The sequence below is a fragment of the Anas platyrhynchos genome, chromosome 3 (assembly GCF_047663525.1).
Source record: "Anas platyrhynchos isolate ZD024472 breed Pekin duck chromosome 3, IASCAAS_PekinDuck_T2T, whole genome shotgun sequence".
NCBI lineage: Eukaryota > Metazoa > Chordata > Aves > Anseriformes > Anatidae > Anas > Anas platyrhynchos.
In genome coordinates this window covers 53,116,519-53,141,962 of record NC_092589.1, presented here as the reverse complement: position 1 = coordinate 53,141,962, position 25,444 = coordinate 53,116,519, and the positions used below count along the sequence as shown (strand labels likewise).

General features: G+C 44.1%; 1 long non-coding RNA gene across 1 annotated transcript; it reads right to left on the bottom strand.

Moving 5' to 3' along the window:
• Positions 1-1,624: 1,624 nt before the first annotated feature.
• Positions 1,625-20,536, bottom strand: LOC119716588 (uncharacterized). Its single transcript, XR_005264872.2, has 2 exons — positions 5,505-20,536; positions 1,625-4,370 (listed from the first exon to the last, which is right to left on the bottom strand). It is a non-coding gene; the product is annotated as an uncharacterized lncRNA (long non-coding RNA).
• Positions 20,537-25,444: the final 4,908 nt, after the last annotated feature.

The following is a 25,444-nucleotide window of genomic DNA, read 5'->3' as shown; positions in this document are numbered from 1 at the left end:
GTGGATACCTTGCTAGCTGAGATGACTTTGGGTGGCCCCAGGAGCTGGAGGTGTATGCAAAGTGACAGTGTCTGATGTGTGGTATCCCCAGGTGCTGAGTTTTGGGAAAGTCCCTCCTGCAGACACAGAGCAACTCTTCCTTAGCAGTTAGCAAGCAGCAGAGGTGACTTTTGCTTAGGGAAACCAGATTGCCACATGTTCTAAACATGTGTTTTAAAGGGGGCTTTTTAATGATATACTTTTTTTTTTTTTTGAATAGTTAATGCATAAGACCAAAGAGTAGGTAACAAAGGAGTTACATGTGAAAGAAAAGCTAAGTTTCATAGCCATGATTATGGTACATGGGACCTAGAGGACACCCAGGCCAAAGGCACTACAGAGTGGATGTGGCCAGCCTGCTCCAGGGTAGACAAACCCTGAGCAGTGTGAATTTGGGTTGGTCTTTATCACTAGGCTGTGGATTTACAACCTGGAGTTATGCTTTTTACACTATTTGTACATAACAAGAAAAAATGTTTTGCATCTTACGGCCTTTGAGGAAAGGCTCTCAAGGTGATTTATGAGCACTGAGTTTCCAGAGAGCCCAGTGAAATTCCTGTTAGGAATTGCTTAGTTGTGGAGATGAATGAAGCAACGTGCTGTAAGTTTAAAGCACTCATTCATCACCATACAAGCTGTTTAGCAGAAGAAGCCCAAACCCAGAAGCCTTTCTGATGCATGGTGAGCCCTTCACATGTGTCATGCTATGACAAAGGGCTCCTGAGGTGGCGGCCTACGGCTGATAAGACAAGAGCTGCCTTCCTGCCCTGCATCTCGTGCTTGCTCCAACCTGGTGGCTTGGCAGCATTCTTTCCAGTGAAAGGAATACCGTGGGAATCTTCTTCCTTTCCTCCTGCAGGCCAGGCTCTGTTTCTGGGCAGATCGCAAGGGTTTACCTTATCAGGAGAAATTCCTGTGCCGTGCAGCCTGATGAACAGCTCAGCCACATGCAACGTGCATCCCCATGCTGCAGTGAGAGGGAAGGCTGGTGGACTCCTGTGCACCATCCTGGTGACATATAATAGTGCAGTGACACCATAACCAAGTCTGAGTGGTCTGGGAGCTTTATTGGGTTGTAAGGGAGCTCTGCCCTTTGCGTGACATAGTGACAGAGCTTGCATGGTCTGCAGAGCTCAGAGCATCCCCCAGCACCTCAGCCTGTGTCAGACTAAAAGCACAAGCTCTAGTGAGAGGACAGGAAGCCTCCCACCAGCTGAAGCACAGCCCATGATGGTGGGACCTGTGGGCGGTGCTGCTTTACCCGCCTGCTGCCTCCTCACCTGGGGCAGTTTGGTTAGCAGCTATGGCATTGGTGCTACAGGCAACTGTCCAGGCCGTCTGGCACCCTGGCTGGCAATATCCTCAAGGGAATAAGGGAGCCTCGAGGCTCTGCTTCTCCTCTGCCATCAGAGGTGAAGCCCTGCAGGATCCAGGCATGTGCTGGCAAAGCAGCCTGGGGAAGCTTCTCTCACAGTGACACTTGCCACATATGCCCTGAGGATGCCCAAAGGGTTTCAGTCTCCCTCTGGCTCCTTGAATAAACATCACTTCCAATGCAAGCAATGTAAAACAAACAAACAAAAAGTTTGGAGTACAGGCTCAGTTTACTGGGGAAGGACAGCAGGGTAAAACTGCAGGGGAGTCCTGGGCTGCACTCAGCATGCAGCGGATCCAGCTGGTTTGGTTCATCTTGCTCTAGCTGTAACAGATGAGAAGAAATGCTCCTGCCTGAAACTCTGTTTCAGCTCCTTTAGGGGATTAGTGCTGGAAGGACCCCCGCCTGCATCACGCTGCATTGCAGAGTTGCCAACATCTCCCCATCCTGGATCCAAAGAAGTCCCTGTGCCACCTGCTGTGTCCCAGTCAGAAAGGAAGGATGTTTCGGTGAGATGCTTCTTTTTCTATTTTTTTTTTTTTTTCTTTCCAAGTTCACATCTGCAGGAAGGGACTAACTTTGTTGCCTGTACTTGAGACCATGTGAAGATGGGAGTTGCTTTCAGCAAGGGTCTTTGGATTCGTGTGACACTGGTAATACATGTAAATAGCTAGGCACATTCAGTAAACAACAACAGCTTTTCTTTCAGTTGTAGAATGGTATCTGGCAGGCAGACAGCATCTTTTTTGAGTATAAGGCACTTAGTCTACAGGTGGGACGCTCCATCCAAACAGTGACAATTGTATATTCCTAATACCTTTTGCAAAAGTCTGCAGTATCATCTGTTAAAAAGTGTCTGGAAAATCCACCTTAAAAAAAACACACCAATGAAATGGCCTGCCAAGCTGCAGCTTCCTGATCCTTCCATTATAAAGAAATTTGCTTATGGTGCAATTTATGTAGGCTCCATATTCCAGCAAAAATACATCAAGTGGTATCAGGTTACCAGAATCAGTCCTAAAGCAACTGTTTCCTAGAGGGGGAGGTAAAAAAGCAGCAGCAGCTTGCTTCACGTTCAGTAAGTGGTTGTGACATAGGGAAGTAACAGGAACATGAGAAACAAGATTTTTTTTTTTTTCCCTTTTTGAAAACCTAATATGGTAACTAAAAGGAGAGGAAGTGCCTATTTTTCAAACTGAACCTTAATCAATTTTCCAGCAAGGACAGTGTCTCCAGACAGCGGTCTATCTGCTGCAACAAAACAACGACCATAATGATACCCCTCCCTCTTCTTTGAGAAATTTCCTGGAAAAAATATTGCTATCATCTCTAAATCTTCAAACGTTGTAAAATATCCTGTGTGGGGTCAAAGAGGCTTCCTGAAAGAAGGTCTAACAACACAACCTCCCACTCGCTATAGATAAGCTTGTGTTCTATCTTCCAGCAGGAACTCGCGTTTCAAAGACATGATTTGAAATAAAAATAAAGAAAAGGGTTTTCATCTTTTGCTGAACTGCTTAGGTTTTTCTGTTAGGGAAGCAAATATTAGCAGAAGCCAGTGCAGCTGCTACAGAGTTTTTTTTTTTTTTTTTTAAAGAAGCTACATAGATGCATGAAACAAAACTAAACCACATGTTCAATCGGTGGAAGTTAGAACAATTTCTCTAGAACCCACAGTCATATATTCATCAGCTGGAAACACCCACTTTTTAAAGAGCAGTTATTTCCTTACGTTTTTCCATTTATCTGGAGCAGAAGCAGCAAGCCCAGAAGCATGCTCGAGCCCAGACCGTTCCCTATTACAGAAACCAACCTGAGTGCTAGAGAAGCGAGTTCACACGGAGTAGAAGTGACCTATTTCATGACCGTGACTCACTTTCCTCTCTCTTTAGGCTGGCAGTTAGCTGCTGTGCCTCTGCTCCCCTCACCCCAAGTGGAAGGGATCTGGTTTTGCTGAGTGCATCTGTGTAACTTTAACTGTGAAGCACTGCAAAATAGGCTCTGGAGATGATGGTGAGCCTGAAGTACCTGCAAAACTTCAGCTTTACAGGAGTCTTATTTTGGCAAGCAGTAACCCTGCAGTTACATAGCTGGGTATTATATTGTCTTACAGGGTAAATCCAGGCAGGCACATGCTTGCTAAAACATTTTTAAAAATTAGATCTGCAGAAGATACTGGCTTGTCTACTTTCTCAGCTGATGTGATTACCTGCTCCCGTTGCCGGACTTCCTGATCTATAAGAACAAGGTGATCTTGAAGAGGTGACACCCATACGAGGTATTTCATTTGCATACTAGCAGTGGCAACTGAACTTTTAGAACTGATGTTGCATTTTGAGTTTGGGGACATGGGAGCATGAGCTTGCCACTGAGTACTTGATCTTCAAGGTATTTGATATTCTTTATGGAAAATGTGAATAAGGCTGCACATTGCTTGTGCTATCCAAGCTGGCCTGCAGCTTTTATTCACATAGCCATGAGATCCTAAACATGCCATTTAGTTTCAGGGCACTTCATAGTAATCCTCTCATGAATAGTCACTATGCGTGCAGAAGAAGAGATTAAAACCCAAATGGTTGGCTCATGCCAATCCAAAGACTGGCACGCTGTGGGCTCATTAGGGAGCAGCTCTCAGAGCTTCCTACGCGCATAGCTGCAGTGTGACACTGGCCTCTCTGGGGCTTCAACCTGCCACTGTGATGAACGGGCTGGGGACTCTCCCTTTGCACCCGGATCATCCCCTGTCATAAACTGCCAGCAGCCTACTGTCTCCACAGCATGACCAGGGCTCTGTTTCACCATCTCAGCCCTGGTGGCGGGGCATCTACTCTGGCAGATGCACAGCCACAGATCTGCTGCTGCTGAGGACTGTGGGTTGGGCTGGGGCTCTCCTTTGCATAGCTGCCTGAGGCTCAGGGTGCCTACAAAGTCTGCACCATTTTCTATGCGGACAGTCCTTTAAAAAGCAAAAGAAAGGCAAGTTATTAGCGCAGTTTTATATCTCTGTTTGAAAGCAATACAATTTTTAAATTAGAATAATGTCAAACCTACATGTAGATATGAAAAACACTGATTGCACATTCTGCAGTAGAAAGGAACATGTACAGCAAACAAATAAGACTTTAAATATATGTGTTCAAAATAACATAACTCACCAGAGTGAGTCTGCATTTTATTAGCATCTTCACTGTCCCAACACCCCTTTCTGCAGGCTAAGGAAATACCGTGCAGGTTCTCCTACCCTGGTTTGTTACACTTGCTGAGGATGGACTGCAGGTCTGTATAGAAGCTACTTGATTTTGGTGTTTCTTCAGCTACGTCAAAATCAAGTAGACGTCATGAAAATATTTCTGCACACCTCTGGTATATGTGCTACAGGGGAACTCTGCTGCAGTGGTTTTATTATGTTTAGTTTCTGAAAATTTTCCATTAAAAAAATCTCATTGTTCTTAACCAGAGGGATAGGGCTGTAAAGTGGAGCCCCATATCAGACCCCAGTCAGGCAATTGCTCTATTCACATAGTTTTCCATTAGAAATAGATGCAGTTACAAAATAACTTGATTTTCTATCCTAGAAACCAACATTTGGGGTTGGTTATAGCATGGGTAGAGACAGAACAAAAACGTACTGTATGTTCATTACTCCTGTCCCAAATCAGCAGGCTCTCCTCTTATCAAGTACCCACTGCTTTTAGTGATCAGCTGAGGGGGATGCTTTTAGTGCACCCGTGTAGGCCTGTCAATTAACTTTCAATTAATTGCCAGCTTATCAATTAAATGCCTGGGGTAGAAGTTGCAGCTGGAGTAGGAAACTTGCCATAGGAAGACAGCAGTCTGCTGAAACAGTCTGGGAACCATAACTTTAACAGTTACTATTAGACTCTTTGATAGTCTGGTTTCACAACTCTAAACTAAGAGTAGGTAAAGCAAAAATTTTGTATCTGGGTGCTAGAACAGCCTTATGCCAAATAGTGGCATTAGACAATATAAAACTGAATGAACAAAGTCTTCCAACACCATCTGTATTTGATTTCTTCCATTAAAAAGTGCCTGTGAGAAAAGTCACATTCTTATGTTAACAGGTACTTACCAGAAAATTTCTTTCCTACATGCAAATCATCTTTCTTGAAGAGTCAGTGTGCAATATAGAATGAAATTTCTTACTGTATTTCCAATGTTACTACAAAACAAACTTATCATTTAAGATAATCTCTGTTCATTCAAGTTTCTCTTTCTGACAATGCTTTTTGCTTCTGTACCTCTTGTAGCTTTTCTTATCTTGTGCCCTCTAGTCCCTTCTGAAGATCCTCATTATTTTGTCCTTTTCTGACAGCCATACCGATCTTCTCTGCCAGCCAGTTCTTCCAGTAACGCCAAATGCAATTTATATGGGATTAAGCACTAAAGCTAAAGAAAAAAAAAAACAACAAAGAAACCAACCCCAAAGACTTGGCCAGAGACTTTTCTTCATGGTGTTCTTTCACCACATTCATTCGGTGCCAAGCTCGTTTTAAAATGAACTTCCTCTGACAGTTTACATCTTTTAACACCTCCTCCCCTCACCCACCAGATATCTCCCCTCTTATCAGCCTCTGCCATTTTTCAGGTGAATTTTTTAGATACTCTATAATCTAAGAATCCAATTAAAGAGCAATCACATTAAAATAACGAATCACCAAGCAACATGTGGGAGAACTCACACTGAGAGAATGAGGAGAACTCAGCAGGCATAGAGCCTGCATCATAGGCAAAGGCTGGCAAACTGCTGAGAAGAGCAGACACACAGCCAGGCCTCAGTGATGGGGCAAAAGATATTTCCTAGAGTCTCAGAGATCTTCTCAGAGGAGTTTTTGTTGCAATACAGAAAGTTCCCGAGCTGCTGAACTGAGAGGAAGCCTTAAAAAAAGGACCTTTTCTGCCAGGACATAGTGGGCAAGAAGGAATTCGGTTTCTAAATGCTTTTTCTTCTGTTTTGTCTCACGCTAAGTTTTATCTGTTTAAAAAGCTACAGGATCTAGTTTCTGTTATAATAAAATGGGTTTGAGTTTAAAAGCTCTTTTGCAGTCTTGGGAGTGCCCAACTTAAGAAGAAAAAAATTGGCAGATCTACTGCAAAGCTTTAGTCAACTTGGAGTCCCATCACAGCCTTCAACAATCTGCACATTATGCTTAGTTGGGGAAGAGATGTTTGCTTCCTCCAGTGAAACAGATGACAGAATCTGTCTCAAAACCTTCAGAATTACCAAGAACAATAGTGTACATAGCCTCTTTTCTTAATTTACTTGCATGACTCTTGCTGATCTTTGCTGCCATATGAGATTTGCCTTCCTTGCTTTCCTTGGGAACACAGATTTTATGATCTCGTGGTCACAGTAGTGTTAAGCTTGATGAAAAGGTAGGTAGTCAGGTAAACAGCAGAACAGTCAGAATATCAGCCTGCTTAATGATGAAATAATTTCAAGACTGTCCTTCATAATGAAAATACAAAGCTCAGGTAAAAATGTGTCTATGGTGTGAGGCCAAATGAGATGGCAGTGAGATGGCAGCGTATATCTACCTATTATTTGTCACTCTAGTTTTCTCTTGCAAGTTTTACCCAGCAATGAAATAGTTAACAACACTAAACTGTATTTTGCTGCATGGCTTTAGTAATAACATGCCATTAAGATGAATGGCAAAAGTTCAGATCTTTGAAGATCTTGCTCTGTCTGACTGTGGACTCAAGCAGACACCTTTGAATTGCTTATCTTTGGCTTACGTTTTCAAAACCGTCGCTACAACCATCTGAGGGCCAGCAGGATGTTTGTAAAATACTAAAGCCATGGGATAGAGCACAAAGTGGCATCCATTATGACACAGACTCATCCTATGCTGCCTGTGAGCCAGCTCAAACTGCCCACACACTATGTGTCTTCATGATTTGCATGCCTCTCTTGGGCGATACGCTCCCTTGCACCTCACTTCGTCTTCAGCCTTAGGAACCCTTTGTTCAGACTGAGCAGCAGAAAAGCAACACTTAGAACAGACAGGGAATTATCTCACTTGTAAAAATAAGCATGCACGTATATGCATGTGCATGCATGTACGCTTGTATGTGTACACACACTAAAATTTAGTTTAATGATTCATGTTGTTTTTCTGCCTTTCCAGTCCTGCCCTGTTGATGTCCAGAAAGAAGTTGCCATTGATAATAGTTTGGAAACTAGTGGGCATGAATTTGTGAATAGAATTTCATTACTGTGCTATTTTGTCAGTCATTAGTACTTCATTTTACATGCCATCCATAACATCTCCAAACCAGAATCTGATTGACTGAATATATTTTGGCTTTTGCTAATAATAACTCTTCTGTTATAGGGGCATAAACCATTGCTGCTAAAGTGTGGTCCTAATGAGGAGTTTGTGTTAAAGGAAATCAAGGTCTTGATTTGACCCTGGTCGGGACTTACAGCCAAAACACTTTTAATCCTTCCTTCAGTCTGCCAAACAAGGTGTTGCTGTATTTAGGCAGCCAGGCAAAGGAACCTCTAGCATTTCAAGTTACTTCCAATGCATATACCACATGTAAAGCATAATTTCATATTATGATGTGGTAAATAAAAGCAGAAGAAATTCCCAAAAGCATGAGCATCCTGAAAAATACTGAGTTCAGCCTTTGAGGCTTCCTCTCAAAATGGATGAAAAGTGGTCTGTCAAGCAGCAGCTTAGTAGGCTGCCAGCTCCTTTTCTGTCTCTTCAGACTGTGGCTGAGATCTTCAAAGTTCTCCAGCCACTTCACTCTTGGTTGAATACCTTTTGGTGACTTCTGTCAAGGTGATGCAGGTCTCTTTAGAATTCTTGTTACCTGGGGCTCTCTTCATTTTTTCTTTCATTTGCTGTATTTATCACAACAGCATCCAGGTTAGTCAGCACAGAGCACTCAGAATATACGAATACAGACTCTCCTCCTTCTCTCCTCCAGCCTGTGATCAATGGTGCTGTTCCTGTGCCCTTTCTGAGTCCCACAGTAGTCATGGGTGGCTTGAAAGACCTGACTTCAATGAGGTGTCAGTTGCCCCACAACCCACCTCTGTCAATGCAATAATCAGGACCTGCTCTGCTCCTAGCAGCTCACAAAATACTTCATCTCTATCGCCGGCTCTCATCTGCAGCATTGCTTGGAGTATAAGCTTTCAAGTCTATTATTGTAATACAATCCTTTTAGCAATTGCTATTGCTTTTAAAACCAATTTGTTCCGCACTCACAGGCCTCTAAGCTCTCATAATATTAAGATCGTGATTGGTGCCTGCACACTAGACTCTGCTTGCTAACAGAGGTCTCAGAAAACTCTCTGGTTACACAACAGGCTAGTGTGGAGACAGTGGAGAGAGAAAGGGAAAAAAGAGCACTTTAACTACACTTACTAGTCTCTCTTCCAGAATTGCAAAATTCCCTCTGTTGTACATTACTGATGAACAGTTCCCCACATACCCGTGCAGTGCAATGGCTGTTTAGAAGCTCTTTGTTAGCATAACACAGTGTAAAATGCTGATCTTGTGCAGCAGGTCTGAGAACAGAAGGCAGTAGGGTATTTCAGGAAGATACTTCATCATTTTTGGCTTCACAATGTACTGTTCTAAAACTGTTGCTTCGAAATGTTTTAAAATACATTCAATATACTATTACAAGCATTGATGGATTCATTTGAACTAAACAATTAAGGAGGTATAATAACTTTACTCCCTGAGCACTTTAATTTCACTTAACAGTGCAAGAGCTCAGAGGAACAAGGGCTTACACAAAGCCCATCTGTTAGCCCGTTTCCCTGTTAGTTGGTTTCAACTATGTTTGAGAGAGCACCAGCCTCTTAAAGATAATTTCACGAACTTGGCAGGAAGGGTGGGGCTTTGAGATGGTGTGTGTGTGTGTGTCAAAGTGGTGGATATTTGAGTCTGCACAGCGGTTACAACAAGCCAGCGGACAATATCCCAGAAACAACAAAGCATGCTTTATTCTGCTCTAGAGGCTAGGATAAGAACATGAATTGAGGATGGCTTGCTGCAAGGGTTGGAACTGCATTCTGTTGTTCACCCTATTGTTGTTGTTATGTATTTACCCTGTAAAAATATACCGGGAAGGACAGGACTAGCATCTTGATAGCCTTAAGACTTCCTCACCTGAATCTTAGTTAAAAAAAAGTTATTTTCAAAGTTCCAATGTTCCAAGAATATTTCAAAATAAACATACACGATTATTTTTTATTGAACTTAGACCTGCAAAGATGTATCTTATGTTAGGCAAAGCAGACAAGTGTATCTTCTTGGGATTGCTTTTCCACTGCAATTAATTCTGGCACCTACTGAAAGGATAAGAATTATATTAGTACTATGAGAGTGACTATGCCAGCCAGCTGATGATATGAAAGCAGCTAGGTTAAAGCATTTGCTAGGCCACTGAGCATTCCCAGCGTGAGCTCAAGAAACATGAGCAAATTCAGGCTGAGCAAATTGCTGATTCAGTTACTAAAACTGCAGTGCCTCCTTGTCAGCCAAACTCAGTGCTGAGCAGAGTGTTCACCATCTGCCCCCTGTGCAATGCTCATAAATGTTGCAATCAATATACAATTTGGGATGTATGGGCAATGCTGGAAGGTAAAAATATATTTTCCTTGCCAGATATATGTTAATTGGTTGTTTCATTTTGCACATATGGGACAGTAAAATGTATTTGTTTTCTTGCCAATAAAGGAACATTTTCCTAACACTCCTTAGTCACATCATATCTACAAAAGGAGAAGGCTCTGATGTTTCCTGTTGGGTTTATGGTTTACATTACAATTCATACACAAATGTTTTTTGGCACTCTAAATCCTGAGCTAGAAGTATTTTTAAAATTATGTCCTGAAATAGGAACTTCAGAACACTGTGTCGGCATCTGGCAGATATCTCAAGAGTGTCATGAACTGTTACTACTTGAGGAACTTGGCAGGCACTGCATGGGCCTTGTGTACCTTACAAGTGTGTAGGAGTCCACTAACAGCTTAATTGTTGAGCATCTGTATTGCTGGGCTCTGCAATAGGCTGTGTCCACCCACCAACCTCAGAAACACACGGTGATCCAGGAAGATTTCACGGGATGTGTCTGGGCTCCTGAGCAGTGACAGGCTGCTCAAACACAAGTGACAGCAGCCCACCATTTCATGAAGCCCAGCATTTCCTCCTCAGGACAAACCTTTAACTGCTAATCAGTCTCACTGCTCGAAGGGCTTGGCATATGCGTTTCCATCCCCGTGTGTTTTACAAAGTGCTGATCTGCATGCTGAGGCCGAAGGCACTTTATAAAGTGTTTGGGTTCTCATGTACAATAGCGTTTCCTGGTAGGAGAGCAGAGGGACTGCTGCTGGGGCCCTGGGTGAGAGGCAGCGGTGAAGCCAGCAGGCCCCAGAGCATGAGCGCATGGCTGGCGACGACTACGGCTCTCCCATCCAGCAGACCTCTTGCTCCAGGACAGAAAACCCTTCCACTCGTGCTTAAAAGTGGTGCCACGTTGGGACCGAGGGCTTGCTGGGTCTTTTTGTGGGCCTTGGCCCCCAGCCTAATTGGCGTTGTAGCCACGCTTTGTGACTGCTCGGGAGCAGCCGCAGCTGTGCTTGTAGGCTGGAGTTTGCCTGGAAAACCAATTTCATGTCCATCTCTCTAGCTGGGCCTTTGCAGAGGCCTTTTGGTGGGAGCTGTATACGTGTTGTACTTCAGAACATCTGCAATCATGTGTGTTCAGGACAAACTCTTGCTCCTTTAAGAAGACACACATATGCCATACACTTCCATATGGTTAATGGCAAGGCAAAACTTTTGCCACTTTATAGGGTCTTCATGGAAAAAGTTACATAAATTTACATAAAAATGTTAGTATTTTTTTCATGGTTTACTCACGATTCTGGCACAGGAATCACATAACTCCAGCACAAAAAACAATGGTTTTGGCACTGTCTGAGCCATGGAACTAAGTGCTGGCAACCCAGGAGCCCTTCTGGGATGAGCAGCAATGCCAGGGACCTTGGAAAGGGAATGGAGGCAGATTGCTGTTTTCAACCTAGGTATGTACACTACAACAAAGTCTGAGGCAGCTTTTCCCAGATGTCTTGGTGACACTGAATTCCTTTGCCTCCCATTTTTTTAGTAGAGCAGAGAAATCCCCCAAACTGGGAAGCGTAGAGAGAGAGATGCAAAGACCAAAGTGAAGAATATGTAGTATGTCAGTCCCACGATCCACCTCCAGCAAGAAGCAGTAGGGAAATAAGAAAGCAAGAGTGCCAGAAGAGCAGGCGCCTAGGTGAGAACAAGCGTTCCTCTGGGGCTTGTGTCATGTGTGCCTTTTTACGACACTAGCTTTCCTAGAGCTGAGTGCCTTCTAAACCCTGCTCTCTCCAACAGGAGCTGGGATCTGCCCTTGGGCTGTTAAATTTTTACAATAGTTGAAACAAACCAGAGTGCTCCTGCTGTCTATCTCTGGGCCTGAGCTACTGGGACCAGGCAGGAGGACTCGTCCCCTTAAGCCCTTGGCTCTAGTATTTATTGCTTCTTACCATGCAGTTTGGACAGTTGTAGAATGTGTCGCAAGACAGAACTTTTAACTTTGGCCTTTATTTAATTTGACACAGGGTGGGGCCTTTATTCTACATCTTTCTTTAGAGGATAGAAATGTGTTTGGTCTATATTAATTTTCTGTTCTGTACCAATGGTTGGCATCGATTGGTTTTGGGTTTTTCTTTTGCACTATAAATGTTAAAATAAACATACCAAGGTCCCAAGTGGTGGTCAGGGATTTTGCCAGACCATGGGAAGTAGTGGGCCCCAAGAGGCTCTGAAAACCACCCAGAGAAATAGAGTACAGAAGATCTGCACCAAGCAGGGATAATAATCCATTCCAGAAGCTAGAAAATATTTTCCAGGAGACTTGGCAATTGTGGCTGGAGATGGAGAGAGAAAGAGAGAAAGAGAGAAAAAGAGAGGGAAAGAGAGAGACAGGCAGTAAGAGAGAAACTGTCCTTTTTCCAGGAAAAATTGAAATGTCTGAGAAAAGAAACGCCCCTGCTATTGCAGGGTACATAGCTACAAGGAGAGATTCACCCAGCAGAAGAAGATTTGCATCTCCAGATATGCAGAAAAAGTTCTTCATCTACTGCAGAGTCCCAACAGGTGATAGCTGCAGGAAGTGGTTGATTATGAGAGAGATGACAAGGCTGGTAGATAAGAAAAAAATTAACCTAACCCATATGAGTCTCCTAGACCCACAGCATGAGGGTCAGAGAGACCAGCAGCTCCTCTGATCTGGGTCTCCTGAACACAGTTTCAGCCCTTACGATAGGCTATTAGGTTTTGGACAGTTATTCTCATAAGGAGACCAATGGCTTGTCTAACAGAAGCTTGTCATTTAGAAAGGCCTGGAGGTCTGATGTGATGATAGCTTGACATGCAGAACCCACCGCTTTCTTTGACAATTTGTTTTAATGCTTACTCTCACTGTTAAACATTTCTGATTATTTTCTTATTTGAATTTTTCAAGCTTCCGCTTTCAGCTTTCAGCTGTTGGCTTTTGTTGCACATTTCTCTGCTAGATTAAGAGCCCTTTAGTTCATGATAATTTCCCTCAGGAGGGAGACATCCTCTGTAGTTGAGTCACTACTCATTTTTTACAAGTCTTTATTACACTCAACCAACCGACTTCTCCAAGTCATGGCATTTTTCTCTAGACCTTGCATAATTTCTTATAGCTGTTTTCTGCACCCACTCCGGTATTTCAACAACCTTCTAAAACTGTGGGCATTGAAACAAGCTCCCTAATACTGTACACAGGGATAAAAGCACATCCCTGCTCAAACTGGATTGGGGTAGTAAACTGTTTTTACAATCTGATTGTGATTTATTTTTTTTTTAATTTCTGTCTCTGTCAGAAGCTGACCTGGTTTACAGTTAATAATGAGGTCCTACTCCCTTCAGTGTTTTGCTGGTGTCTCTTGCTCACATGCTTGAAGTCATGCTGGTCATCTGTCTTGGCTTCAAAAGGCCAAATCGTCAAAGACCTTTGTGAGGTTTTCACCTCTTTCTACAGCATAGATCAGTCACACATTTCTAACCTGAGCAGTTCCTTGCCAATTTGGCAATATCACTGTTCCCTCTGTCTTACCTGTGACCCACATCTGATGATGGAGACACTGTGGTCCAACCACCATCTTGTTGGCTCAGTCTGGACATACCTAAGCAACACTGAACAGCAAGCTGCATGTGGATGGCCATCTGAAGGGAACCCTCTAATGAACTCTTTGTTGTGGCTTCAAGCCCCGTGTTAATCCCTTTGGAAGGAACTACACAGACATTGTATATCATTAGCCTTACAAGAATGCTATGTTGCAATGTATGCAGTGTAGACTTCTAGTGACTGTGTTTCCACCTAATGTCATTAACAATTATTTTTTTTTCTGCTTGTTATCCCATTTTTTGGCCTAGGATCCCTTGTCAGGCAAACTAAGCTTCAGTGCTGTCAAGCATCCTTGTGACCCACTGGGACGTTGGCTGAATGCTGTGCATTGTTCTTGGGTCCTTCCAGTGCTTCAAGATTCACTGTAAATGAATATTCCTAGGCCAGGATCTTCTCTACCATCTTTGTAGGTCTCTTGACTGCAGGTTATCTAGGCCTGCTGATTTTCAAAATACTCATTCCAAGTCAGAGTGGTCTAATATATATTTTTTTGTTTTGTTGTGAGTGGAAAGAAGGCATATATGCACAGCAGCTTCTGCCTTCCAAATACAAGTAAAAACAGAGTAAGTCTATCTTTTCTATGTGACTGTTGATCATCTTATCATCTTCGTCTGTCATGCATCTATTTCCTTTTCTAGTACTCCTTTAAGCATGGTGTCAAAGTAGTCATGTTATTGCTTATGACATAAATCAAGCCTTCTTATCAAAATAAATCAAACATAAATCAAACCTTCTTATCCGTCTCTTGCTGCTTTTTATATAGGTCTCTCTTATTAAAGCTCCATACTTTTCTCTTTCTCTTATTGATGCATAGCTAATTTCACTTGAATATTGCTTTTGATGACTGGAAGCAATATTCTGAGAGACACCAAAAACCATACAGTCTAATGTCTGGCGTCTGAGTCACTCTGCAGAAGAATCCATCTCCTTCAGTAGGGAATTCGGGCTCTTTCGTGATGTGCTATGAATTTCACCTAATACTGAAAACTTGAGTGAGGGTGACTGTTGCAACTTTGGGGTCACTTTAAATACATTTTTGGTCCTGGTTTACTTCTTTTTGATTCAAGTGCTCTTTCTCTCGTCAGTTATACCAAATTAATAAATCAGTTTTATATAACTATCAAGTTAATTTGTTTCTAAATAAATTTCTAAGTTTCTAAGTAATAAGAATTATAATCTAAGTTAATAATCATACTTCTACCTGCTTTTTTTTTACCTTCTCTCAGTTCCACAATTTTTTTTAATTTTTATTTTTTTAATATGTTCAACTTGTCAGCAGTGTCTTCCATTTGCCCCTACTGAACGTCATGCTGCTACAGGCAGTCTACTATCAAGTTTCAGGCCAGTGACTAATTATCTTTATCTAGCATAAGGAAAACCAAAAGATTTACCTCTGTGGGTACAATACGCTTTTGTTGAAAATTCTTTTCAGACAAGGATTATCTTGCAAAAGAATCATACCTCTTTAGATTTTTTTAAAAAATTAGCAATTTGTCATATCTGCCCCTCCCCAGCCTTCCCAAAGTCTCCATCTTGGGCTTTATACTGGAAACAAAACAAAAATGGGAGGAGGGGTAGAGGGAAAGAGTAAGGCTGACTGAGAGGTAGATAAATCAGTGAACTTAACTTCACAGATATATTTCCAACTATTTCCCCATATATTTCCACTGCATTAAGCCGTATGCTCCATTTTGATCTCTGGAAAGCCTCCACCTATTTTCTGCTTAATAAAACATAATTAGCCAATATTTGTACTTACCGTAAGCCCTCTTAAATCAACACTCTATGTTAGCAAAACTCAAAGCAGTATTGCCTAGACCATTTTCAGTGTTGACACTATTTCTTCCAGTGTACAAACCTCTGATACTAGTGCTATTGGACACCATGTGGGAAGCAGTGCTCTGATTAAACCCTTCCCCCCTTTATTTTACCATGTGTAGATTCTTTGGCAATTTTTTTAAATTTTTGGGGGGCTTGCAACAATATATTCTTATCAGAGGCACACAGGGAGAGCTTGCATGAAAGAAAGCTGCTGTATGCATGTGTTTAAGTCCCCATTCTGGAAAGCACAAGAACTGGGAAATGCTGTGTGGTGGCAAAAAAATGACAAATGTGGTTCATCCAGTTTTGTGTGTGAACAGAGCAAGCTGCTTAGTGATGCCTCTGGCTGAATAGTTTTCTTAGTTTGTGTTGAAACTGAACATAAAACTGTCTCCTGTACCTCGTGTATCAATATTTTTTATACCATGGTGATGATAGTTAGGGAGTTGTTAAATTCAGAACAGGAACATAACTGCATAAATAAACCTAAGGGATCCCAGCCCATGGAGAATTGGTATCCAGGTATTCAGCCAACCAAAACCGAGCATGTTTATGTAAGAAAAGGACTTGTATTTCCTGTTCTGTGCCAGGCTCCTTGGTAATTAACGTCCCGATACAAAACTGTGCATTCACTAACACCATGCACATGTCGTGTGGAGCTCTTTCAAAGCTCCTGAGCAGTCCCAAGCTCAGTAACAAGCACTACCGTGGGCCTCTCCAGGTTCACCTGGAGCCAGAAGCAGAAGTGGGTAGGTAGTAGAAAGGGGACGGCAGACAGCTCTGTTTGTACAATTTGGGTATGAGGTAGCTGAGAGCAAAAAGCGCATAGCCAACCCTAAGCAACAAATAACCTTAAATCCCAGTGCAGGTCATCTCCCAAGGAGTGGCTGCATCCCACACACTTGCTGATTAGTGGCTCACACTGAAATAACCAGGCAGGCCCACTCAGACAACTGGCTGGCAGACAGGATTCCACAAAGGAGGAATCAAAGCCAGAAATCCCTCCTAAATGCCAGTTTCAGACGTGCATCTTCATTCCTCCCCCAGCCTCCTTCCTAAACCCAGAAGACAGCAAGTAGGATGGACGTTTGATGCCAGAAAGCACTGTCTGAGATGTTTATTTTATTGCTGAAAAATTGAACAGTATGTTGAAGTACAGATTTTGTTTTGGGCTAGCCAAGACTGAAGGCACAGAGGAGACCTGTCAGAGCCAAGGAAACTCTGTCACAATCCCTTACGCCAAGCATTTTGCACTTCCAAAGTAATCACGGAGCTATATCCGTAAACACATATGGAGTGTGTGCAGGACCTTGTACCAGGAATAAGGAAGGAAGGGAAAGTTACTAACTGTGTGACCAGCAGTGTGTACCGTCTGGCAGACATGGTCTAAAACAAGTCTGGAATTGAGAAATTTATCTATTGTGCCTTTTTTGTTGTTGTTTTAAGAACCTTTTGCCAGGGAAGATGCCACGTTACCAGGAAATGGCTTTTTGATGTGATACCGTATTTTCTGCTGAGTTGTTCTGGACCAGTGACTGGACTGAATGCCCAGCTCCAGGAAAACAATTGAGATCAGGCCTCCAGATACAAAGGAGCTGCTTTCCATCAGCGCAGGCTGCTTTTACAAAATATTTCTGAAGGTGCACAAGGTTAGATGTAGAGTGCCTGTGCAGGGAGGCCGTGCGACCGCTCTCAGTGTCACTTGTTTGCTTCCACCGTGTGCAGGTAAGTTGGCCACCCCGGTGTGCTTGTAGGGACAGCGGCACACTGGGGACACGGATGGGGCCCAGACTGTGCTGAACTGACTGCGGTGAGAGGCTGTGCCGTGGGCACCACCTCAGCCTCCCGCTGCCTTCGCAGTGGCTGAATCCCAAAAGCACCTACTGATCCCCTGACTGGCGGGCCAGACCCAGCCACTCCTGTGAGAACACGGCCCACCTGCAAGCTGCCATCTGCAGGGAGGGAAAGACATTTGCCCTGTAAAAAATGGAGTGAAAAATATGTTTGTCTCCCCTTTAAAGATAAAGCAGTGACTCTTATTAGCAAAGAATATGTAAGTGGATTACGTATTTATGACTGCAGATTCACTGCTTCACAAAACGTGAACAGGGTTTTTCTTGGTAACAATTCTGATAGGATCCGTTTGGGGAACGTTTATCACATTTTCAATAAGTTAATAGAGATCCAGAGGCTGATTCTTGATTCTGACCTAGGGTGCTTCCCACAGCTCAGCCATCTCATGGACAAAACCCTAGAAGTCTCTGTTCAAGATCAGTGCAGTCATTATGTCCATCGGGGAGCTATGAGGGGAAAGCTGTGAGGAGCTGGGAGGTTTAACTGACACGTACTGACCATGGCTGTGTCCTCTCTTTCCTATCTTGTTTGCAGTGAAAGAAGAGTTCTTCGAGTGCTTTCCTGTGTTTCGCCATAGCTTCATAGGTTTTGAAGTAGAAAGAGATGGTTAGATTTGAGCTGCCTCGTCAAGAGTCAGCTATTTCTGGAAACTTTCTTTGGATAGCTTGCTCCAGTGGCTTATTTGGCTCGCTACAATAAATGATCGTTTACACATGAACTTGGCAAATGTCAATTGCTCCCATTTCAGTTTGGGAGGCCTTACTGCACTCTCTTGAGAAGAGTGACAGTCGTGCGAATGAGGACTTCTCGGCCCCATTGGCCGCACAGAAGGGACTAAATTTGCCCTGTTACAAAAAGTGTCAAATTTCATAATTCTTAGAAGCAAATCTATTGCTCAATCTTGTAGGCATGTCCAAGAAGCCCTGCTGGGCTATTATTTACAGATTCTGAGATAATAGCTTTCAGGAGATTTTCTGGGAGGCACTGGATATTGAGCGAGAAAAGGGTGCACTGTGTGGGGAGGGACTGACACCTCCCTCTGCTCTGCGGGGAGATCCTGTGAAGATGACCATGGGCTGCTCTCAGTCTGCATCCTCCAGGGTGCTAACTGGGTCAGACATGGTGCTGGAGGGCAGGTGGAGTCCCTGCAGCAATGGAAAGAAAAGCTTCTCCAGAAGTTAGCAGTAAATATCCAACCGTTGTGCACAGTGAGATTTTTTTCTGATACTAATTTAATAGCTCAGCAAACTGAGCAGGTGAGATATGCTGAATTTCCTAGACTGGTTAGAAATTAAACTCAAGTATGATGCCTGCAAGCTGCTTGCTTGATCAGCCCTGTCCTGTAGCAGCTGCTGCAAATAGTGTTTAGAGGGGACTCCAACCAAAACCCCGCTCTGCCACACCTGCACTGACTGACATGTCCGAGATGTCCCAACTATTACAGCAGTGAAGAGCTCACTGGCCAGATACCAGCCCCAGGACTGCTTCTAACTCCCTGCAATTCCTTGTTTTTGATGGAAGTCATGTGAATGGGAGCCAGAGCAGCAACACAAAACGTTGTGGCTCCGAGAATGAGAAACATGTTCACACAGCAATGGTAGAAAAATATTTTGGATTCCAACAACAACTATGAGAATTAATACAAGTTTTATAGGGACACACATTTGTTAGTCCTCTAGGCTAATTACAGCACCATAAAATACGGTGATAAAAAATTACTGATTGAATTGCTTGAGATGGAGCGTGGAGAAGGGGGAAGGCGAGAGAGGTATTGCTAATAAATCATTGTCCTGTCCAGCGGGCTTCCATTATTTGGAGAGAAGGGCAATTACTGAGGCACACTGCTGCCCTGCTTTCAAAGTTTAACATTCCTGTTTGATATCTGATCCAGCAAACAGTGTTAGGGGGTATCCAAGCAGCACGCACAGCACTTTAAACAGTTAAGAGAGCAGGGGTGCTTGAACAGGTTGGCCTTCTCGGCCATGGTTCTCTGGTATTTAAAGACACGCACACATAGGCATCTCCTTAGAGGCTTATAGGTACAGCCCAGATGTGGTTTTGATGAGAAGGGGGGACCATGTTCCAGGCTCAGCCTCACCAGTGCATGGTCTGAGGCTCCTGTATTCGTGATAGAGGTTGGCTTATGCTGCCTGAGTCAGAACCTGCCTTGACTTTGCTTTCTAAAGCACAGGCTGTGCTCCAGCTGGACCCCAGCTCTTTGCTTCCAGAGAAAGGTCAAGGGAGAGCTGGCAAGATTGGGTGGGCAGCTCAGACACAGCCACCTTGATGCCACCCCAAATAACAGGCTATTTGGCTTCACATACATGTGGCTGTAGTGCTCAGTGACATGGTTTAATGGTGGACCTAGCAGTGCTGGGTTAAAGGTTGGACCAGATGGTCTTGAAGGTCTTTTCCAACCTAAACGATCCTAAATGACTCGAATTGCACAGGACAGATTCAAACATACAGATATTTTGTGCTCTATGCAGTGTGGTGCCTAGCCTTGAAAACAAAATATGAAACCACGAATTTCTACAGCAGAAAGATGCAAACACTTCAGTTTCTGCATTTACATTTATCCCCTTCTGCTCCCAGTGATCGTTGGGGAGTTCACCATGAATTAAGGAAACAAAAGTCTTTTGTTTTATTGTGTGGTTGCTTGCCATAACTTTGCTGCCACCTTCCACAATGGTCCCACTTGTCTCTGCTAAACTGGAGAATGCTGCACCATGGGCTAGGGCATTATTTTTTCCCTGGGGCCCTCTCACTGACCTGCTGTGTGAGCCTGGCCCCTACCTTCTCTCTGAAGCCCCGGAGCAGAATAGGGCCAAGGAGACTGATCTGTCTCTCTCTCTCTGTGTCTATGAACACGAGGCTACAGACTGTGCACGAGATGCTGTTAATACAGCAACAGTGGAGTTAACATCTAGTGTCGTACACTGGAAAATGAGAGATGAGTTAGATGGGCTAAACGAGGCAAATTTTTATTAATATCCTGCAGAGTCCAACAGAGCATACAGCCCAGTGTACAGCCCACTGGGTGTTGAAACATCAGTTTGGCTTGCCCGACCTTATCCTTGCATTATTTATGATTCGAACCACCCTCTCCTCCCCTGAGCACAGCCAGGGTTTAACCATTTGAAAGAAGTCAGCACTCAGAGTAGCTCTAGCAGTGACGGGGTAAGGATAAAAGCCAGGAAAGGATTGCAGGGAGAGGTACTTACTGTGCATATTTCCCTTTGCCTTTGAATCACATTTCAACTTTCTCTGCCACTTCTGTGTCTCTTATCAAGCCTCTTCTGGGTTCAAAACTAATTCCCAGCGCAGGGAGGGAGCTTACTGGAGCCAGCAGCTCTACACCGCAGGTCAAACTCCGTTGTTTTCGCTCTGCTCAGCCAGCCAGAAACACGGCCCTCCCCTTGCCGATGTGCTGTGCCAGGAAAATTGGGAAGAAACTTGCGGATGGATAGGCAGGGTTTCAGCCTGCTAGCCCTCAACTAGTTAAAGCTGACGTATGCCTTTCACAGTACTTCACACCAGCTTGGGTTGTACTCATTTCACCCAGATAGTAGGGCTTCTTGTAGCTGTTGGGGAGGACCCAAGGAAAAGCCTATTTCCTCTCGTAAGATCCACCGATGTACCCGACCTGTGTTGGTTCCCCTTAGCCTATCTGTTATGGCTCTCCTCTCCTCAACTCTCAGTCCAAGGAAGCATGGGGCTGGCTCTGCTCCTGCTGATACAGATGTTGGCAGCCTGTAACCCCAGGGTCTGCTGTGCCCGGGTACAAATCAGTCTCCACCTTTCTTCGGCTGCCAGGCCAGAGGCTGCTTACTGAAAGCGATGGTCACACACGGGCAGGTGTCCTGGCACCATTAGCTCCCTCGCCTGTGTCACGTTTGCTCTGTAAGCCTCTAGGTGTTGGTCCTCGTCTCAGCTGTTATCATCTCACTGCTTGTAATGTTCTGGCATTCAGAGGAGTGATACTTTCATTTTCAGCAGCGAAAGAATACACTCTAGCATGGCAAACAACTCTTTACGGTGAAAAGAAAAAGTCTCAAGTCCTGTTTGTAACACTTTCACCTCCGAGCTACGTCAGCAGGCCTTCCAAATGTGATTCTTCACTTCTCTCCATTTTTTTTTTTTTAAATTATTATATATTTTTTAAGTTTTAAAATTTTATTTTATTTTATTTTATTTTATTTTATTTTATTTTATTTTATTTTATTTTATTTTATTTTAAATTTTTTAAATGCCAGTCCAATTTGCTGGACTTGCCTGTACTCCCCAGGAGACCAGGGAGCATTCTGGACCAAGGGGAAGCTAGCCTCTGTGTGCTTATGTTTTAACTGCTGCTGACTCCAAGCCCCAGAGTACTCCCTCAGTGGTTACCTGAAGTGCTTAAGTGAGCTGCACCTGGAAGGAATGCAGCTACAGGAACTTTTTTTTCCGAGCTACAGAATATTAACTGGTGTTACCCAACTGACTGGCATTTCGGTTTACATCATTCAACGTCTTTGCCTCAGAAGAACAAAAACACAAATTGAATTTTGGCAATGTGAGCAAGCTCCATTCCAGGAGCTGTTTATGAGCTGTCTTACCAGTCAGGGAGCAGAGAGGGGAGCGAGGCAAGCTCCTCAGAGAGGCTGCATCGTGTGCTCTTGAGCAACCCTAGAGCCATTATCTCAGGATCTCACATTTCAAATGCTGTAAGAAATGGAAGCATTTATTAAGAAACTGGTAGTCCATGGTCATCTTCTGATTTCTCTAATAGGACTTTTATAGTGGGCAGGCTTAGGGAGTCCCAGATTTGGGTGGGGGAACATTTTCCCACATCTGTAATAGATCCATCGTGACAGTGAAGACGTGTCTGGACTGCCAGTATTTTCTTGGAAATATAAGCTGAATATTTTCCTTATGGAAGTGAAGAATTCTCTGTTGAAATTTACAGTCTTCCCTCTCTAATATCCTGGAGGCTGGACTCCCACAGTCCACCTTTACCATGGCTGGTACCTTACCTTCCCACAGACCTGTGGAGACCACCACCTGACCAGAGTTTACCACGCAGTCAGGCTAATTTGAGACCCTTCCTTTTTCTTCTCCCCGCTGTTTACAAGCTGTGCATGTACAAGACATGAGAGGAAGGAAATTGGTAAAGCCGGAGAGAGAAGAAAGGAAATTAAAATCTTCAGATCCCCCAGGCTAAATCCTTTCTTGCTGACAGAGGCTGGTCTGCTGCAGGACCTGGTGGGAGCCGCTCCCCCGTCTGTTGTAAGGTGCGATGATGTGAGACTGGGTTACCTCTGGTGGAGGAGCAAGGAAAAATGGCTCAGGAGCAGGGTCAGAGTGCACTTCTGGTGGATTACTCCAGAGAGACATGGAGAGGAGGGAGAGCCACAGCACTTCCCCAGCCCTTTACACGTAGATCTGATCTGCCACAGGCACTGAACAGCTCTGTTACGCCACTGCTAGCCACTACCACCCCATCTGGGCACGTTCCAAATGGTTTTTGATGCAGAAATGTTTGTGTTTAATCCCTCCTTGTTTCTCTCATCCAAGCCTGTGCCCATCTTCCTCATCTGTCTTTCCTCATCAGCTTTGGGAGAAAACGTGGTCATAAGGCAGGTAAGAAAGAGCAGTGGGAGCAGAAGTCCTGGCTCCTTGACTGCTGCTCTGCCACGGCTCCTTCGCCAGGGACAGCAGTGGGCTGAGGGCACAGACGAAGGCAGAGGGAGCTGCCACCATGCCGCTTCGTTTTCAGCCGAGGAGCTCTCCTCCTTAGGTCTAGCACAGAGATCTCTTTGTTTCCAGAGTAGGTGCAGAAGCCACCCTATTTTCTTAGCACTGATTTTCATAAAGAAAGGACTTTATGGAAACCACATGTGATTGACTCGAAGACTGATGCTACCAACACCTGCCATTCCTATTTATGCCTATTTTTAGCATCTCTTCACACAGTGCTGATGCAGCACAATCTCTATTCTATAATATCCTTCCTAAAAGCTGAACTTTGCCAAGAAATTTCACACAACCATATGTAGAAATAGCCAGATAAATATCCAGCAGAAATGGATGAATCCTTCTGTGTATGTTTGTGTGTCTTGAAAGGTTCTCCCTGAATCCAGCTCCCAAGGGTATGCCAGGGTCTTATGAGAAGACAGAGAAAAATTGGAGCGTGTTGGCTGCCCAGACATCTGTTGATGTACAAAGTATTCCCCAGCTCCTGCACTGCAGCTCCTCATGATGAATGGCAGCTCTAACTGCATGGCACTGTGCTGAAATTCTCTGTACCTGTCAATTATTTCCCCCTTGCTGTGAATGATGGACAATTTTCCAGGAGGGGTCCATACTACTACTTCCCAACCCAAACCCCAAATCTTGGACTCCTAGCAATCTACATTAGCTTTCTTGACTCCTAGTAATCTACGTTACTCTACATTGCAGGACTCATAAGGATGTTACTTCTAAATTTTAAAAATTAAATATAAATAAAATAAGCTGTACTTGAGTTACAGTGATAGCAGCAGCTTATTAATTATACGTGAATTTGATCCACACAATCCATACAAGTGATCTGTCTCCATCTTCCTGAGAAAGCAGCCTTCATTAGTCTCGTTAGGAATTTGTTGAAGGTGGGACTAAAAAACCCCTGAGCCATTTGGATTGTCTGCCTCAGTACATCTCAGCTATGAGTCCCCTTTCCTGCTCCTGACAACAGAATCTCTTTTGCTCGTTACTCTCACTTTGTTGCCACAGATAACTCTACATAGCTCGTGGATATCAGCTACGGAAACCATGCCAGCTTCTCCAGAGTAGCTTTAGCTGGTAGCTTGTCACAATTCAGTGGTGACAGGAAACTGAATTTCATCCCTGGATTCTGGAGCAAGTTAAAACACCTTTTGATATTTAATGGGCCTTTGTTCTTTAACGTGTAGCTGTTTACTATCATATTTTGGCAGCTTCTTTGGAGATACCAGCCCAAGGAGGTTGTTTCAGTGGAAGTCCTGGGTCCCTGCTGCTTGTTTCAGCTATGCCGTGATGGAAGGTGCTGTTGGGCCTTGCCATGACTTGGTGAATCCAACACTTGCAAGGAGCCCTTGCTTTCTAGCCAGGAACTGCTGCAAGCATCCATTCCCTTCTTCCCAGAGTACTTTCCATTCATTTTACCCCTTCTTCCCATATTCAGACTCCCTCATATATTGACTGTGTCCAAGAGCACTTCCAAAGCAGCATCCAGGTGACCCGGACCGCCAGCAGCCTGCAGAGACGCTGGTGTGACAGCCCTGTACCTCTTGTGTTACTTGCTTCTCTATCCCACCCTCAAAACCCAAGCAAACCTGCTCACCTGCCTCGCTCTGGTGCCATTTATCCCCACCTAAGATGCATGGTGCTGCTTTGACCCTGTTCCCTGGTTTGTGGCCTCTGAAAGGACCGGTAGGAGATATGCTTCTCAGGATGGGAACCACAGCGAACCAGAGAGCTTATCCTTTCCACCACGTGGATCAGATAACAAAGGTGTGCAGAGCTTCTCTCTCAGACCTGTGCCCTGCAGATGGAGTGCCTGCTGCCCAGGTCCTCTCTCCCATTGTTGCTGCAGGTATAGGGGCAAGCTGCCCCATGCTAAAGCTACAGCACAGTGGGAGATGTGCTAATGGAGAAGGAGGATTAAAACCCCCTTCACCTACCCAGGGAAATGGATTCTGTGCATCCCAGAGGCCATGAAACATTTGCCTTTCAAAGGCAAATGGTGCTAGTAAATTCATACCTACATCAGTCCTCATTATCATATACCAGATTTTGCTGACCTTCATTATATTGCAGCAGCTTCTGCTTTAACAGGGCTCTCTGAAGGGCTCTTGGATGCTGGCAAGCCTCTGTTTAGTACTTCATGCCATTGGTACGTGGCGTGGTGGGAGAGATGAGTGGCTGCTCTGCCCAGACCCCATCGCGTTCACATTGCCGTGGCCACACCGAGAAAACTGCAAGCCAAACAAACCACCTTACAGCACCAATTCCTTAACAGGCAATGGCCGTCTTCCCATAAGGTCTGAGCAAGAGACAATCACTGCCACAGACGCTTGGGTGTTGCCCATGGAATTTGGAAGGATGAAATCATCACAA